Source organism: Rhineura floridana, chromosome 3 (genome assembly GCF_030035675.1).
Source record: "Rhineura floridana isolate rRhiFlo1 chromosome 3, rRhiFlo1.hap2, whole genome shotgun sequence".
Classification (NCBI taxonomy): domain Eukaryota; kingdom Metazoa; phylum Chordata; class Lepidosauria; order Squamata; family Rhineuridae; genus Rhineura; species Rhineura floridana.
Window position 1 is genome coordinate 11450993 of NC_084482.1, and position 5782 is coordinate 11456774.

Consider the following 5782-nt stretch of genomic DNA (forward strand, 5'->3'; position numbering starts at 1 on the left):
TTTTTCCAATGTATGGCGCAGCCAAAACATACCAAGAACTCATAGAACTTTCTCAAGCCTTTATGAATGATTCGGCTATTTCCTTTTCAGATCTTACGAATGAACAAGGACAAATTAGAACTGTAGTTTTGCAAAATCGGCTCGCCTTGGACTTTTTATTGAGCTCTCACGGGGGGGTCTGTTCGTTGATAGGGAGTGAATGTTGTACCCATATTACAGACAGTAAGGCTGATGTCATTAAACACATTAATGATATTGGGAATATCTATCATGAGGTGGAGCGCATTGGGAACTTCTCTTTGTTCTCAGGATTCTCTGACTGGTTTTCTGCATGGCCAGATTGGCACAAAGTTTTATTCTACATTGTTATGGTACTTGCTTTGGTCATCTCTGTGTCTTGTTGTTTGCAATGTATTCCTAATTTGATGCAATTGGCTTCAGCGTGCTTCAGCAAGCTTACGTTGTCCTTTTCCCGGAAACCACAACCAACCTACATGGAAATGGCGTTGAGACCGATTTGGCAACCCAAACAAAGTAATGCAGCTACCTGAGAGACTGTTTGTCTCTCAGGGCTGAGAGGGGGGATTGTTAAGGATAAAGTCCCCAATGGTCGTGAAACCATAGTTCACTTGTCCTATCCAAACCAGCTTGGGCTTCATGGGAAATAGAACCAAAGTGGCCTTTATTTGACTTTTGGTATAAAATGTCGGTTTATTTCCTGGTGACCTGACCCTTACCTACATTCCAGTGGCTCGCATAATAAAAGCCGGTTTAAGCTGGAAACTTCCCTACTATGCATTTCTGTATCACATTTATGCCTTGCTTATTGTTACTAATGCACCTTGCATAGACATGTCAAACGCTGTTCCTATGCCCCTCATATCCTTGACTTGTAATACTCCTTTTGATATGTAAGCAAAGTAATATCATGTCTGTCTCCAATTTAGGGGGCGCCCAGTTGCAGCTGGGCCTCCCCTCAATAGTTGCCTTTGTCTGCTCCTGCATAGTGCTTATCTCAAGGACATGTGAAATATGCAGACATGGAGTCTGAAAGATAGTCTTGATGTTTCCACTTTGTCCTTCCCCCTGTACCCCTTTACCTCCTTTCCTATGCCCCAAAGCTATGGCAGTTAGCAATTGTTTCTTTTGTGTTTTATGACGTGAAACCGATATTGTAAACTTCGGGATAAACCTATATAAACCCTTGAACACCAATAAACGAGGTTCCCATGCTGGCCTGCTTCGGCTTGTAAGTATTGGGTCCCCTTTGCAAAGGTTTTTGTCTTGTGTTACTTGATCTCTGATAGTGGGTTTCATTTGCACTCAGCTCCGCACTCTTCCCGGGTGTAATAAGCGAGTTGGGGAGACAGAGCGGCTTGCGTGTTGGGTTTGGACCTAACAGTAGTTAATAATTCTTTTGAATTGAATGTAGGATGCATCCTCCTATCCTGGGCAGGTTTACACAGAAGGAAATCCCATTTGGATCTATGGGACTTACTCCCAAGACAGGAACAAAGGCTGACATTTCTTTTTATTACAGGAGAGTTGCTGTTGCTTGTCTTCCCATCTAGATTTTGCATCTTGCATAGAAACATCTTTTTTTAATCCTCTCCCCCATTTCCTTATGCTTTTCAATTTCTTTCTTTTTCTTTTAACCCAATTGGGAGAAGCATTCGGGTGATCTCAATAACTGGCTCACTTGCTCACTACACTTGGATGTTTTTAAACGGCATGGGGGTTTAAAGAGATTAAAAAGAGCTGGATTTTGTTAAACCCTTTTCTTTGTTAAAAAAGAAAAAGAAACAGGGAACACCATCCTCCTAAAAACCAGACAGATGTAAATATTCGTCTCTGCCATTAGAGCAAACATATGCATAAGATTGAGGCTACCATCCAAATCCCTTACATGGAAGGAAGTTCAATGGACCATACTTCCGTGAAGGTATGTTTAGGATTGAATCCTATGCTACTGAGATGCTCTCTCCACCCACCTCACTCCAAGTGTGCCAGGCATCTTGATGGGCCATTAGCTACTTCATTTAATTTGAAAAGACACACACTGTGAAGAAGCAAGAAACACATCAAAGTGAAATCATGTACTAAACATGTTAAAAATGTGTGAAAATTTTGTACCGTGGAAAAGCATTTGATCACATTGAATGGCAGCATTTGCTGGCTGAGCTGGATCTGCCAGTGGCTTTTGATACCATTGAATCTTTTGGATCACCTTTTGTGAATGGGACTTGGGAGTAGAGCAGCACCCCCCTCCCAAGAGCATTGTACAAAACTGAATGCAAGCCCAGGAATGTGGGGATGAGGCGCAGCATGGCATCCCCAGTAAGCGAGCCCACCGCCAGGCTGACAAAGAACTGGATCATGGACATTGGAGGGGATTTCTCTGACTTTCACATGGTGTTTGTAATACTTTATAATGAGGTAGTCAGAGGACATTCTTCCTTCACCTCTTTACTTTTTAAATTAGGCCATGGCACAGCAGCAGATTGTCCAGTAGCACATTTCCAATATGGGGACACATGCTTGTGGTGACAGTTCTACTCAATGACATAATGTTGTTACCAGGGGCCTGTATAGAAAAATATATGGCTGCCTGAGGGCCTTATCCATTATGCTAAGCAATCTTGGGAGGGTATAGAAAAGCATGGATTGGAGTTCTGCTGTCAATACAGACTGAACCATAATACTCAGTTTATTGAAGATTTTCAAGCAGAGAAGCCTATAGAGTAAGATCACTGTCTCCCCACAGACACATTTAAGAAAAACTTTCCATCCTATACCACGAATGCCCTCCTGTTCCACCTTGTGGAGCACAAATGCTTGCTTAGAAAGAGAGAGACTCAGTTTCATCAAAGGGAACCAAGAGGATGCTGGATCTCATTCAGAGTCATGGAACTCAGAGGCCACAGCCACATCTCCACTGCGAGAAGTCTCTTCCTTTGCAATTGCTCTTCCAAGCAACCCTAAAAGTGAGAATGAAAGCAACAAATGAAGAAAAAAAGGTCACATAGCTGTTCCATGGATTGCTACAAGTGAAATGGATCTCCTTTAAAAGCTTCAGAATGTTTCCAAGTGAGGCATCAAAATCAGCTGCTTGTTCATCCTTCCTGTTCATTGTGTGTGCATAATGTCTTGCCTTCTGGTCTCTCCTCCTGCTCCTCTGCAATCTATTTAAAAACAAGGGATTGGGATTGTTAGTCTCTGCCAACCAAATGAAATAGTTTTTGGCTGCAGTAACATAATTAGTAGATAATGGTCAGCAGCCAGGCCACAAATCTGTCAGGCTTGAGTTGAGGCAAAGAGGCCTTCTCTGAATGCAAGAAAGTCATCTGCAAATGAGTAGTGACCGGCACAACACAGGATGAATCCTCCTGCTTATCAACTGTTAAGCAAGAGGATTCCTGACTGTAGGGCGCTGCTCCTTTGCATGCAGAGAAGCCCCTCGTGAAGGGGAACTGGTGTGCAGGGCTTGGGGAGGCCTGTCAGGAAGGTCAGGTGGAAAGGCAGGCATCTACCTTCCCCAGCAAAGGCCTCCTCCTTCCTGTCCACACCTGCCTCTTCTCTTCTTTCTACCCTACTCCCTGCCCGCTGATATCCTCAGATCTAGGAAAGGGCAAGAAATTCAATTCAGTTCTCATTTAAAGCGAATCTCTCAAATTTGCACTTTCTGAAACAATATAAGAACCAAAACTCAGCCATGCACTGAAATTTGCACTTATTTGAATTTTGCAAGGCAGTTTGCCAACCGAACAATGTTTATAAAAATGTATATGTTAAGGGAAAGTGTGCATAAAAATTAATATAGGAGTGAAAATAACATAAAAATGCATTATATTAGGAGAAATTGCCTACAAAAATGTGTTTATTATTCTTACTGAAATATTGGAGAATTTTCATGAAGATTTTTCTTTTAAAAATTTGCAAATTGCTGCAGAAATGTAGAGAACTGAATTTAAGACTGGAAAAATGAGAAAATGAGAGAACCGAAATTGGCAGATCCTTCCACCCCTATCTGGATCAATCTGGGCTGCCATACCCAACCTGTAGAGATCTGGGGCTATCTCTGCCCAACTTGGCTGAGGCCTAAATGCCTCCAAATAGGCTCGATTTGGCTCAGGCCTCGGCTGAATCTAGAGCACAGCCCTATTTCATACCCCTTCTTCCAATTTTCTCATGAACCTCTTTTCTCTCCAGGGCCGTGAACAATGGAAAAGTTACATGAGAAGAACATGAGAGAACTGAATATGCCTTTTCTGATAAGAGGATAAAGGTAGAGGAGACAAAAGAGTTCTGACAGCTCAGACTGCAATCCCATCTGCACTTACCCTGGGGGTAAGCTCCATTGAACTCATTGGGAGTTACTTCTGAGTAAACATGCATAGGATTGGGCTATCATGCATCTTTGAAAGATACATGCATTTTTACAATAATTCTTTGGGGGCATGAGGAAGCTAGCAAACAATTTTAACCTTTAAAATAGCTTAGATTTCCCAACATACTCAGCCATCCACCCCTGGGTTTCTCTTTAGTCAGCTACAAAATTCAGGTGCTCACGTCTTTTCCTACATTCCAGTTCATTTATTACTACATTTATATCCTTTCTTTCCTCCAAAGAGCTGAAGGTGGCTTACATGGTTTTTCTCCTCCTCCAATTAATCTCCACAACAACCCTTTGAGGTAGGTTACGCTGAGAGATGGTGACTGGCCCAAGGTCACCCAACAAGCTTAATGGCTGAGTCAGGATTTGATCTTTGGCTTTCCAGGTTCTAGTCCAAAACTCTAACCACTACTCCACATTGGCTCAGTTCCCAGACTGTTTCCTTAAATCCCACCTAGATACTAACTGCTCCTAGTAGCCACCAGCCATCAAAAACCAAGGCAGCATCTTTTAGCCATCATCAGTGCATACTGAGGAAGCATCTTAAGCTGCCAGCTATACAGAAGCCTAGTGAAAGCCACCTTTCTCTGTACAGCCACAACAATTGAAAGCTCAGTGCTATTGAATCTTGCAAGCAATGAGATGTCAGCAAGAGAAGAACTCAGCAGGCACTCATCCCTTGGGGGTCATGGACAATTCTCTTAGCACACTCAATGGAATTTGTGATGTCGTCACTTATGAAAGCTGTTGAAAGATTTGTCAGAAAGCAAAGGAGGTTATTGTGGATTTCTAAAAATGGTTATTTCCAGTGCCATGAAGCAAACACCCCCATTGCATAAAATATTATGCAAAATAGTATTAACTATTATGCAAAATACTGGATAAAATATGTCAGGAAGAGCACATTAGAATGATGGTCTAGTGAATGTCCCAGAACTGTTAATTCCTTTCTATGGTCATGCAATGGATTCAGCCAAAGCCCAAATCCTGAATTGAATCGGGCCAATTACTGTGGATTGGGTTGTCACATGTCACATGAAGATCCGCCCCGGTTTACATCTCCCATTCCTCATAATGTGGCTACCCTCCACCTATGTTTATTATTTTCCATATAGGGTATTTTGCTCCCCCTCCTTCCCCTTAAACAGACAAACTACCTTTACGTCAAGCAAAGCAAAATTTCCCTGCTATTAGCAGGACGAAACTCCTCTTCTATGTTTAAACAAATCCTGACCACAAGCTCTCTAGGCTGCACCTGTTTCCTGCTTCTTTGTTCATAATTCAAATAGTGATCTTACCACATTCTATTGCCACATCAGCAATGCGAAAACCCCCTTTTCTCTATCAATGCTAACTCTAGTCTGCATAAAATCATTTTATTAAACATAA